Here is a 14,206-nt window from a genome sequence, read left to right on the forward strand (position 1 = left end):
TGGGTTTTGGGTTTGTTTTTTTTTGTAGTTTTAACCTCAGGCAGTACAACAGCATAAAAGTCTACTACTTCTTTCCAGTGTATTGTTCTTTGGTTTTAGTACCTAAAGGCTTTTCTGACAACATCTGAGTTTAGAAATGAACATGAAAATTTGGTACTAATTAAAGGGTTTTCCAAGCCTATCTCTTGTCTAAGTTCTTACAACATTTCCTCAGAAGACACATGTCTTGCAGAGTTAGCCCCACAGTTTGTGTGGAGCCAATGTAATAATTTTCAATTTTTTAATCATGAGTAAGAAAGTAAGAAAAGTTTTGAAGTTTTGACCCATCATGATGAAAAAAACATGAATGCGTACCATGTATTTCTCAGATTACTTTCTTCATTAAACGAAACATGATGAACGTATGAAATACTGGATATAATTCCACAGCAGAAACCTCTTGTTTGTTGTGGTTTAACCCCAGCCAGCAATTAGGTACCACGCAACTGCCTGTTGACTTCTCCCACAGTGGAATGGGGAGAAGAATTGGAAAAAGCTAAAACCCACAGGTTAAGTTAAGAACAGTTTAATAATTTAAATAAAGTAAAATATAATAATAATAACCATAATAATAATAATAATAGGGGAAAGAGGGAAAGCAATAAAACTCAAGAAGCACAAGTGATGCGCAACACAATCTCTCATCACCCACTGACCAATGCTCAGCATGTCCCTAAGCAGTGATCGGCAGCTCCTGGCCAACTCTCCTCATTTTTTGCTCTTCTGTCTGTTTATGGGACCATTCTGAGTGACGTCCACTAAAAACAAATATGTGGCACTGAAATTTCTGCTACCACTGCTGTTTTACTTATTCACAGTGTTGTCAACGGGCAAAGCTGAAATTGTATTTGTGGAATTAATTAATTTATAATCTTGCCTATATATTAATGTTTTTATAAGGTTTCTTTCATTGGACTGCAGTTATTTTTTTATCTCTAGGATTGAAAGGCAATAAAATATATTGCATAAACCTGATTTATATTTAAGTGTATTGATTTATGAATGCACTGCATGTGTATTGCATGAGACAGATTTACACATACTGAGATTTACATGTGCAATACATTTGTAAGTATAGTTTATAATTTAGAATTTTTCACATGCATTTATGATTTTATGAGGAGCTTTTTCATTAATCTTATTCAGGTGTTTTTCTAAGATTGTAGCAGGTTTTATTCTGCATCTTCAGATCAGTTTATGCATGCAAGACTTGTTTTTCATTTTTCATCAGTGACAACTCATATGAATGAGAGAAATTTCAGGCATGGCGCATATAAAAAGCTTGACTGCAAGCTTGACTTCATTTTTTCTGCTATCTTCCAGCTACTGCTCAGATTACTGACATAAGAATAGAAATTACATTTATACTTTTCTACATGAAAATATTGAGCACAGGTAGGATAAGAGAAGGAGGATTTTAAAGGAAACCTGGCTTTTTTGTTTGTTTGTTTGTTGTTTTTTTTTTTCACCAACTCCCTTTTAAATGCTTAGTCTAAGTCCTTTTTCATAAAACTTTCTTTTGTTACTATTGGCTGATTTCCTTTATTTTTTATACCCTATGTAGTATACCGTGATTTATATGAGAATGCTCTTTCTAGCTGTAAAATCTTTAAAAATTATTCCTATTACAACTTTATACTCAATGCAAGTTGACTGGCAATTAATGTAACCCTGGAAAAATTTTGATTGGTGGGTACTTCATTATAGATACAAATACTTTAAATATCTGTAAAGAAGAGTCTCAACACTTCAGATTTGAATCCAGAACTAATCAAAATGTTTATGGGAAGCTTTTGAATGTTCGTTATCCTTTTAGGAGTCTCATCCTCTCCCTTTCAACAGCATATGCTCTCCTTGCAGGAAGATTTATTGAAAACTATTATAATGACCTGCTAGTGCTCTGATTTTCATCCCCTGTCCTAAAACTTCAGTTAGTTCATAAGTTTTTTTCTTGTTTAGTGTGACATATTCCGATGGACTGTATAATCTTCCTTTATTGTACAGCTGTAGTTTGCTACACATAGCTGATGATCTTTTCCTGTCCTATCTGGTAGGAAATAACATGAGTAACAGTTCTTTTTGTTCACAGTGGTTTTGAGTGAAGCAGTTCAGAGAGAGGAGACAGAGCAGATGAATGAACTTAGAAGATGGTGATCTTGTACACTCAGAGGAGCCTAGTAAGTCTGTGCAACCTAAATTCTAATACTGTCTGATAATCCAAATGCATGATGATGTAGTCTTCTAGTCTTGCTTTATCATGGAAAGACACAAACATAAGAAAAACATGTTATATTAAGTTTCATAGAGCTGGTGAAGCCTTATTTTCATCCTCAGCATTTCTTTTATTCTGATTATCACTCCTAGGTCTGAGTCACTCTGTACCAACTGCAGAAAAAAAACAGTATTACATTGGTTAAACAAGTTAAGATGTAAAAGAACATCTCAGGTTTAATTTTCCTTTTCATCTGAAGAATTACTGCTATTAGTTTATCTTTTCGACTTAATAAATATTGGCAAACTAAACCATAATTATCATTGTCTCATATATACAATCCACATCTTCAGTAGGTTGCATAACTGGTTCTTGAAAATAAATCCTGAAGTAGCTTTTTCCATCTGATGCCTTGCAGGAGTCAGAGCTGTGGTAAATGGGAGGAAATAGAGGTATGGAGTAAACTTCTTGTATTATTTGCACAAATATATAACAGAAATTTCTGTTTAATGACTAGACTAAAACCTACCAAAGACTAATAACTAAGAGCTTTGTATTTAAAATATATTATATATGGTGCTCTAAAAAAATATATCATGCTTCAGAAATATATTTTGTCTTAGAAATGGGACATGGGAAATAGGTAAAATAGTGCAAAAAGTAAAAGATGGGTTTGTTGTATTGTTTTTTTTTCTCTTGAGAATGTCTATTGATTCCGTGCTTGCAAAGATGTTACACACTAGTTGAATTCCCATTGTGATAGTTTCTTTTAAGGCAGATGGATTCTTTTTTAAGTAAAGGAAGACTGCTCATACACAAACTCAGAAAAGACCATAATTTTATCATTTTAATGTACTATTTGAATCATTAGTGATTTAGAATTCTAGTGTTTTCTTCTGGCATAGAGGTTCACCCTACTGTTAAACACAGGAGCAAAAACTCAATTTCAAAACAGGGTAATGATAGTTGTTCCTGTTAGGAAATGATAACTCATCTAAGTTTCATTACACTGGGGGTATAAATACAAACAATTCTACTGAAGCTAATAGCTATTCTAGATTTACACCAGTGAAATGGTACTCAGACTCTGCACCAGTGCCTCACATTAGCTTTTTATCATAAATTCATATATGAATTTTCATAGCAAAAGGCTTGAGATGGGAAAGAAGGCTAAAATCATATGCACTAGCTTTTTAAGGATGTGTATGCACCACATAATGGAAGTAGAAGCAGCGTACAAAGTGAATTGCTGTTAAAATAGTGTTTCATCTTCCATGATCTGCTTTTCTCAGTGGAAAAAATGAATGTTGGTATTACAGCAAGGAAAGTTTTCATAAGCATTTTTTTATGTAAATAAATTCAGGATTTTTTTATTTATTTTCTGATAGAACATAATTTGTAGTTCCTTGATACAGCGTAAAAAGTTGCTTGTAGACGCGAACACACACAAATAACACACAGTCAGTTTCAAAGAGAGAGATGTTCCAGATTAAGAGTCAGAGATTGTCAATTTTGAACTCATTACATTTTATGGAGCTACTGCTTCTATGTGCACATGGATTTAAAAATTATGGCATGATTAATAACTTACAAATACATTGATCACTATCTAAACACCTTGAAAAAGCATGAGATTAGAATTATGGAACTGGGGTCCTGACTCAAAGAAGCCGTTGAATATGTGTTTTATCTCACTGAAGTTCAAACCTAAAATTAAGCCTGTATTTGTATGTTTGGCTTAAATGAATGTGGCAGGTCCCCTTAGAGAGAGCAGAAGTGTGTTTGACTGCCATATACCAAAAAGAGAAGCTATCAGAGTCAAAGCACAAAGCTAGGAGAGAGAGACAAAATTGGATCACTAAAAGAGAAGCCTGTCAGACCAAATAAGGTGGAGAGAAAGCGGTATGGATTATGAAGAAAAAAAAAAAAAAAGGAAAGAAAAAAAATGAGACCTTAGAGATTCAGGGTGCAACAGCCCACAGGGAAGAATATTACAAAGGTTTTCAAGATCATGGTAAAATCGTCTCTAAATTGAGCTTTAGAAGGCAGAAAAATGTGACTGGTGTCCTGATATCCTGATTATTTTCCTCCAGACCTTCCTATATGTTCAGCCTTCATAAAATTATTCCTTTCTGAAACCCTAATAAGGCTCATTTTCCTTTTCTCTTCCTTTCTTCCCTGCCGCACTCACCGTCAACCTTCCTCTATTTCTGTATGTGTACTGCAATTTCTATGTTTATTCTTTAAATTGGTTATATTACCTTTTCAGCCACTCTTTACCCATGGATGCTTTCTGGACTGCTGGACATCTATGCTGTATTTAAAAGAGAGCAGGTTGTATACAAAGAGAATGCAAGATAGTCTGGCAAGTTGTTGGCATCTACTAGGAAATATGTGGGGAAAGAAGGGAAGGTGCATTATTCCTAAATGCAACTGCTGTTTTCTTAGCCAGAACTTCTGAAAGGATATTGGAAACCTGAAGGGCAACATGCAACTTCACAGAACAAAAAAAAACCCCAATTTGTTTAAAAAAACCACAAACACACAAAAAACCATTAGACATATCTAAACAAAAACGTACACCTAACTATAAAGGAAAAGATGAAGGGGAAAAAAAGGATCAATTAGAGCATGAGAAGTTCTTATTTTGGATATGGCAGAGTACTCCACGGAAATTTCTAACCCATAGTAAAAGCTTTGTATCTCATTTCCTTCCTCTTCTAACTGCAAGCAACATACTTGCTTACACCAACCTTTGCATGGCAATGCAGCAAAAACCTTAAGAGCATATTCAAGCAGTGTATATGCTGTGTTTGTCCAGTCATCCTCAGTGGGAATTTCCACAGCTGTCCCCAGGATCACAGGGACAGGCGTACAGTGGCTGAGGCTGAGTGCAAAACTGTCACATAGGAAAAGATTAGAAGGTCTCAACAATCTCTCTGTTCTGGCTTTTTTGAGCAGACTGGTGAGAATTTATTGAAAAACTTCATGCTTTAGACTTCTTTTTTCTATAAGAATAAGCAAAATACAGGATTTTTCTTTGAAAAACAAGTTCAGTAAATGCATCACAAAGTTTTAAATGCAAACATGTGCCTGCACAGTAGTCCCCAGTGGGGATTTTTCCCAGAGAGCCAAATGTGAATGGAGGCTTTAACAGAGAAAGTTAGGTCTTTTACGAAGTAATAATTATCACTTCTGACTTCCAACACGTAAAAGTTAAATATTCTTATCTTGCTAGTATTGTCATGATAATGAACAATCTAGGCTGTTTGTATTTTGTGTGGTAATTTTATCTTAATCTTCTGTTGTATTGTACACATGTGCATTCTCAAATTTGTGCACCCATTCACATATCTGCTACAATTGTTTTGGTTGAAATCGCACCAGTTTAAAGGGTAAAGCTAAAGGCCCTGATTTAGTATCACAGTCTGTCAGTGCACCTGATGAAACAGCAAACCCTTGTGGTAAAACAAAGGAGAAATAATGAGGAGGTAAATCCTTATGAGGAGTGGCAAAGCTTATTGTTTGCAGAGTAACACCAAAATTTCTGATCCTCTTGTAGTGCAGGTGCAATGATTATCAAAGACAGACATACACAGGTTGTCTAATAGTTTCCAAAGGGAATAAGATTCATTCACTTATAGGCTGGTATGACCTTTTAATTCTCAAGTGTGAATGTTAATAAGCTTTCTCATTAAAGAACCTCATTAAAGTCAAAATCCCACTGAAAATAACTAACTGTATTATGATAATGCTAAGGAGAGAAGCTCATACATAAATAGATATATTTTGAATGTCCTGTTAATCCAATGAGATTTGCTGTTGAGCATGTTGTCTCATACCTTCAATGACAGCAATAATAGATTAACTTTAATTCCATTTTCATCATTCTACAGATGGAGGAACGTTAAAAAAAAAGCATGTCTGCCTGTTGCAGTACTGGTTTTTGAGGGCTTTTTCACTCCTAATTAACTGGACCGTTTTGTTATAGATTTTTTCACGTTTAATATGTTTTAGTTTGCATCATCATTTCTAGTAGCTTCATCAACTTCAAGGAGTATGATTTAACAGGGTGTTTCATAATTATCAAAGTTTGTGAAAACAAGGCCAAGATATATAATCTGTAGAGTATGAGAAAAGCAAGAAAAAATCTATCAATATTTGGCTTTGTTAAAGGCCGACTGACAACTGAAACAATAATTTAATCCTAGGTACATCTTTGCTCTTTATTTCTGCCTTTGAAACTGTTTTTCTGTGAAACTTTACTCGTATTTTGTTCTTACTGTCCTCCCTCCCCAATTACTCAATTTTATCAAAGGTCTTGAGTCCCCCGATGGCTTCGCTCTGTGGCCGAGCCTCAAACAGATTTTTCATATTACTCAGTTCTGTAGGATATGGCAAGTCCTTCACATCAGGGAAACATTTTTCCTACAGAAAAGTGTGGAATTTGGGAGTGGTAATGTTTGCCTCACACTTGTCTGATCCCACAGACAACCTGTGTCTGGTTGTGAGCCAGAGTGCAGTGTTTGAAATGCATGGGTTCACAGAAAAGGTTCATGTTTAGCAACATCCTCTTTACAGACTTGCAAATTCAGCTGTACAGTAACCTGTTCTGCGCATTGCAAAAATCAATCTTACCGTGCTTACATTGTAGTTAATGTTAACTGTATACCCAGTGCACACTTTTGTGATAGGAGATGAATTATGGCTGGAAGAGGCACACCAGTTGTATTTGTGGAGGTGGAAGAGCAGTTGTTAGCCAGGATGGTATTCCACTTACCTGTAACAGCACACTTGCTGCCAAGTAGAGCAAAAATGAATCAGCTTTATAGTGGAAGTTACAGTACTTTTAAATAAACATGGCATTTTTTCCCCTAGTGGGAAACATTGTATTTAAGGGCTCAGGCAAAAACGTCTGTTAAACTGTTCCTTTGGGACAGTTTCAGGCTTTGTATCAACATATGCTGACTGACAAATTTCTAGTGCCTGAATGAATGAAGGGAAGGAACACCATGTCCCTTTTATTGCTAAAGAAGAGAAAAATGATTTGGTGCCAGGATTTTACCATACAATCTTATATATCATCAGTTTTCCTTTACACTGATTAACAGATGGAGAGAGTATGTTTTGGGCTGATGTGTGGGCACACACAAGTAACTAGAGCCTTTTGCATTTGATAAGATTTTCTGCAGACTGACCTTTCAGCGCAATGAGATCACTTCTGTATTTAGGATTAAATATTCAGTTAAAAACCTTGCTTGATTGAGATGTTGGACCTCTCCTCAAGGGCAGGCAGTGATTTCTTGCTCACCATGTAAAGAACTCTGTTTCCCTACCACTAAAATAATTATTAAAAATATCTTTCTGTGACTGCTGTTGTATTTTCTAATCCTAGTGGATGCATTAGAAATCAACAACAGTAAGTCCTGCATTAGAAATTGTTCCCATACTGAGTTACCATGCTGCTAGCTAGAATGGTTTAATCTTCTGCCACAGTGATTTTTTGTAACATTCTTTTAGTTGCTTAGTTCATAAGTTAGATACAGAGTTCACTTATACTTTTATGGTTGATAACATGCCCCTCTCTGGGACATAATTGACATCACTGCAGTTGCAAAGCAAGCAATGAAAGGCTTTTATTTGTTCCAAGTGGTTACTTCATGAGCTTTTTTCAATCAAATCTTTAAAAAATACACAAATAATAAAGGAAACTAGGAAGCTTGTAACAACAAATTTAAGTTCTACTTAAAAGATACATTTTGTATAGGTAACTAAAGGGATAATAGAGCTCATTTTCTTTTGAGTCTACCCAGAGATCAAAGGATCGTTTATTCAGAAAACAGTCCTTCTCTAAACTCATTTGAACTTGTCAGAAGAGTCACAAATCTATTACTGCTGTGAGTGTAGTCCATGCACGTTAAGCCTGGTTGATGAGAAGCTCGACGTGAGCTGGAAGTGTGTGCTTAAGCCCAGAAAGCCAACCGTATGCTGGGCTGCATCAAAAGAAACATGACCAGCAGATCGAGGGAAGTGATTCTGCCCCCCATCCTTGGAAGTTTTCAAGGCCAGGCTGGATAGGGTTTTGAGCAACCTGGTTCTAGTGGAAAGTGTCCCTGCCCATGGCAGGGGGGTTGGAACTAGATGATCTTTGAGGTCCCTTCCAACTGAAACCATTCTAGGATTGTATGAAATAGCAATGGGAACTCAAAGTAAATTCTGCTGTCATTTAGTCACTGGAATTCAAAGCAGTATTTAATCCATACAGAATTAAAATCAATTTTTGTGCTGCATTACCATATGTTGTTGCAGTAGGCCTTCAAATACAGGGTAATCAACAATAAGCCTTCAGATGCTTTAGAAATTGTAAAACTTGTCTCAGGACAGTTGACTCCCAGACAAGCTACATCTCCTTTTGAACTGGAATAAATAGGTGCTCAAAGTTATACTGATTTCAACAGCACTACATAGCTCTGAGGGAAGGAAGAATTTGGCCCATGGAGAGAGCTGTAACACAGATGAATGAATTTAATAGATTTTTCAAAGGCTTATATTGGTGCAACAGCTTGTCTTTATTTAATTTTAACTCTCCAAATTTAAAGAGCAGTTTAAACCAGAATGATAGAAGCTAGGAGGGAAAGACACCTATTAGATCACCGAGTTAATCTGCCACTGCACACGTTCTTTATTGTGCATTTTCAAGTATTTTGTCCAGAATTGTTCATAAAGTCAAAAGAAACAGAGCTTCCACCCCTTGGAGAGAATTAGGATTTTTTGGCTAATCACCCTCAGGACATTTTCAGACCTAGTCTTTCTTTTCCATTTCATAATTTAATTCATGTAGTTCTGATGGTTTGAGAAAACAGTAGGAGGGCTTAATAAAGAACCTTTATTGCCTGCTTTCTACAGGCAGTCCACAAGGCAATATTAGCTACAGCTTTTGGAGCAATGAAGCTTTCCTGATCCAGCAGAGATGCAGTGGAAGTTCAGCTCCACCTTCCCAGACACTTAACACAACCTGCTCCCTCTTATGCCCAACATAGAGCCTTACCTTTTGGGTTTTTTGACTCTACTGCTACCTCCAGAAGCTCTTTTAGCTTCTCTCTTTCTTTCAGAGACAGAAACATTCATTTTCTTTCTTGCTCTTTTGTAAAGATGTCAAACCAAATATTGAAGATGTCTCTTGTTTGTTCCATAGCTAGATATCCCTGAGCTGTTTGTTTCTTTGCTCCTTCTCATTGGGGTAATTTTGTTCATGTACTGACAATTTTCCTTCCCCAAAGTCTTAGATATTTCCTGACTAATAGGTGGTGCATTTTTATTTTTTCTGCTCTTTCTCTGAAGTGAACTACTCCATTTACTTCTCAGTTTCTTCTGCCATTATCTTTCAGGATTTTCTCTTGCTGCCTGTTATTTCCTTGTCCTCTCTATTCCATTTAGTTCCTTTAGTCTCTCTCTAATTTCCAGAACTATAACATGATGATTACTATTTTAAAGAAAAGAACTAGAAAGATGGAAAGGAATGATTAATTCATGTTTAACTTATCAAGAAAAACACCCATTTTTCTGAAGTTGAAATAGAAGAATATTCAATTTTCTGACATTACTCAGAAGTACTCCATTTCTTTGCATTTATTACACTGCAGATTGTCATGTTGCAGCTTTTTTTGTCAGATAAGACATAGATTTGGTTACTGAAATACTGTAAATATTGTATAATAATATAAATAATATATAATATAGATAATATAAAAATGGACAAATAATTATGCTTTACGAATAAACATGTTTAAATGACCCCATAATCAGCTAGTGCAAGAATAAAGGCATTCAGTTTTGCACCTGCAGTATACAACCCAAAAGCACAAAAAACCTAATTACTTGCAACTGACATAAGAAATATTCTAATCTGCTCTAAGAATATAAATAGACATGCTGATAGACGCATCATTAGAATTCAGAAAAAAAAAAATTAAATCTGAAATAACTCTGTTACTGTGCAGAACTTGGCTTTCAGGTTGTCAGGGCCCTGAGACAACCCACAAGGACTGATTGCCATGACTGGTCTCAGTGCACCAGCACATCCTCTGCCTTCTGGTCCAGGAGCTTTCGTTAAGCTTGAGTCTGTGCCCTTAGTCCTTGCCTGAGCTATGGAGTATGTAGCCCTGTGTCCAGCCTGGTTTTCTGCTGGCCCTAATGTTTTTGTTGGACTTATAGCTTGACCTCAGCCCTGACTGTCATGTCACATTTTTCTGGTGATCAGTGGGCTAAACCTGTCACTGCCACCAATCCTGCTTGGTCCTGGGGGACTGCAGCCTTGCTGGTGAAGTCCTTAGCCCAGCCTGTGCCAAGGTCACCTTTAGCTCACCTTCTTTCATCTAGCAGTCCTGGTCTTGCTACTCCACATTGGCCAGCTCCACCAGTCACTTTCCTGCAGCTGATGGCTTTTTTTTTTTCTTTTTGTTCACAGAATCATAGAATCAGCTAGGTCGGGAAAGACCTTTAAGATCATCATGTCCAACTGTTACCCTAGGACTGCCAAGTCCACCACAAAACCATGTCTGTAAGGGCCTCATCTGCATGGTTTTTGAACACTTCCAGGGACAGTGATTTCACCACTGCCCTGGGCAGCCTGTTCCAATGCCTTATCACCCTCTTGGTGAAGAAATTTTTCCTGATATTCAGTCTAAACCTCCTCTGGTGCAGCTTGAGGCTGTAACCTCTTGTCCTATCACTCGTTACATGGGAGAAGAGATCAGTCAGTCAACTCACTCCATTTTCCTTTCAGGTAGTGGCAGAGAGCTATAAGGTCCCCGCTGAGCCTTCTCTTCTCCAGACTAGACAATTCCAGTTCCCTCAACCATTCCTCGTAAGACTTGTGCTCTAGACTCTTCACCAGCTTTGTTGCCCTTCTCTGGACCTGCTCCAGTACCTCAATATCTCTCTTGTAGTGAGGGGCCCAGAACTGAACACAGTATTTGTGATGCAGGACCTTTTTGTTTTGTTGTTGTTATTAGAAAGCCAAAAACTGAGGTGCAAATAGCCTTGCAAATGGACAAAGACAATGAATTCACAAGCTGTAGCTACAGGGGTGGAAATTAGGCAGCTCTGAATATTCCTCTGCCAAACTGAGACAATACACACCTCTATTTTCGCCTTGTTTCTTGTTTTATATTTTGGAAAGGCAGTGTGCATGGGAAATAGTCATCCAGCAATTTTTCTCACACTGATAGCTTTCAAATGTCTTAGTCATACTCTTAGAACAAGATTCTTTAACGTTTCAAGCAAAGTATCCACTTTTGAAAGCAGTTCTTTAAAAGGAAAACCACAATATGCTTTTTCCCATAAAAACAGAGAAACACATTTTTTTGCTATAAAATTGCTTCAAATCTTTATTATCCTTAAGGGCAATCTCCTCCAGCATACCCAGGACTTCTAGAAGATGTTGAATGGATACCTAAGTAAGAACTGAAGTGCTGTGAACTGCTACTCTCAATCAAAAGGGAATACACACTTGCTTTTTTGACAGTCCTTTCCTTTAAAAATCTGTTTTACATTTCAAACAATGAATAGAAGCACAGAACATCTTACTGTGCACTTCCTGGGTAGTTGTATCTGTCATTTATAGGTTATTTCTTACAGCTAGCTCAGTAAAGATGGTTGATGAGAGTAGATTTAATAAAGTTCTTTGACTTGGTCTTGTTATCATTTGATAGTACAACCAGATACCTTCTGTGGTACCGCAGGGAAGTCAAGCAGGCTCCAACAAGTCGTTTTCTGAGGACCATGCATGAAACATAAAGCTGAATCTCTGAAGATAGATGGATAGACACTCCTGGCAAAAGTAGTGTGAAATAACATTAAGTAACATTAAGTATTACTTAAATGTGAGAAACAGACTCTACCTAAACTCATCCAAAAGATAGTTTGGATCTGTGAATAAGGATGGCATGTTGCAGTGAGCTTTTGAGTCTTTGTAGTTTTGGTTCATTATCCATTGAAATTTTGAATTCTGCTTGAACCTCAGATGGTTCAATCCAAAACTTTGTTGCCAGAGGTCTGAATTTTGTGTCTTGGTAATCTCACAAGCACATCATTATGTGAAACATGCGGAAAAACAAAACTAGGATGACCTTTTTGTTCTGTAGCTGACTCTCTGACACTTTAAAGAAGTTGTTTGAAAAAAGAAATTAAAAGAGAATATGCATTTGAATAACATCCAAATTACTATTTACCTCACGTCAGTTTCCTTTATTTCCAAGCGGTATGTATTTAATGAAATTAAATGCAGAGGGAAAACAGAATGCTATTATTTCTGTCGTGGTTGTCTGTTCTTGTATTTATGCAGACTCAAGATGTGAAAAACTGTTTCTTGCTCTGCTACCTTTCACAATTTGAAGCAGTTAAAATTTCCTATTTAATTTCAATAGAAGCATATAACAGTTATCTTCGTAGCTGTCATTTCTAGGAATGATTGGTGGATGAAGTGATCTATAGCATAAGTACACATCTAAGTGGTTGCAAATCAAATGCAAGTAAAATTTAACAGTCATGTAAGCAATTAGTTTAATTAACTTGCCAAAATAATGATGCCACTGTTGAGGGAACTATCTTTCAAGGAACAGATAAGTATAAAGAAAACTGCTTTTAAAAATTGAATTATTTTTATTAATTTATCCATTTAATTTTATTTTAAAACCAGTGCAGCTATGTGATTTTTCCTTTATGCGTGTATCTATATTTATAATGTAATTTACTGTTTTGTCTATTAGGTAATAAAAAGTTTTGTGCTTTGGATTTTTTTTTTAGTGTTTTCCTTTTTCAGAGTTTAGACAGATAGATGGTAGTCATAATTAAAGCCTATACAGTGTTTTGAACATGCACGAGGCAATAGAAATGTGGAAGAAAAAGAATAAAGAGAAATTTTAAGGTATTGATTGAGATGATTCAGTAGTTTTGATTGAAACATTAATGTAAGTGCTTTTCTGGACCTGTGCCAGGGCACTTAGTTGTTCCTTTGCTAGTAACTCTCCAATAAAGCACATCTTTCAGACTGCAGCTGTTGCAAGTCCTTGCTACACTTTACCATGAGTTGGGACAAAACCTGAGATTTTGTTTAAGTACCGGTAAGTCTGGGGAGAATTCAAAATTGAAGTAAGATTTGAACTTTGTTGCTTATCTGATCTCAGATTCTAAGAGAACTGCTATGAACCCCTGATGGATTGGTTCCCATCCCTGTCCACTTGCACCATCCAAGTGAGCTGCAGAGCAGTGCAATGTTTCTTTGTCTGAGTGGAAGTGTAACTTTTGGTTGCCTTCAGTGGTTTTTATTTTGGTTATCTTCACCTATTTTTTTTACGTAATTATGGCCTAATATAGTTTGAATATCAACTATCTTTCATTTAAACACTTCAGAAACGTGAAAAAATATAAATGTCTGTATCCTTCACTTTTATTCAATTACATGTGAAAAGGTGGTAAACTAGTGTTTCATCTGAAAAATAATTTAAAAGACCCAAGTAACATTTAAATGTATTTAAGGTAACTGCAGTTTTTCTTAAAGAAAAGTTGTTGAACTAAGACAAAGGAGCTTAAATGCAAGCTTTAAAGTTTCAATCTGCAACAGCTTGAACAGGAACAGAGGAAACTCTTAAATACCTGTCAAATGAAACAGACATGTTACTCCACTCCCAAGTATGATTGAAAGATTTTAGAGCTAAACCTTTCCTAAGATGAGAGTTGGAATTGTTTTTATATATATGGATATATAAGAAATCTTTTTATCACCTTTTAGTCTTACCAGGAAGCGGTGAGATATTTTCCATACCAGTGCAACAGCTGGTACGTTATTTTGTAAAGACCTGCAAATATATGCTTCTATCTGATTTGCCTTCACCTCAGCTATACTACTTTTCCTGTAGTACTCCAAATTATGATGAATAAAAGTTATCAGCCTAC

The sequence above is a fragment of the Strigops habroptila genome, chromosome 7 (genome assembly GCF_004027225.2).
Source record: "Strigops habroptila isolate Jane chromosome 7, bStrHab1.2.pri, whole genome shotgun sequence".
Lineage (NCBI taxonomy): Eukaryota > Metazoa > Chordata > Aves > Psittaciformes > Psittacidae > Strigops > Strigops habroptila.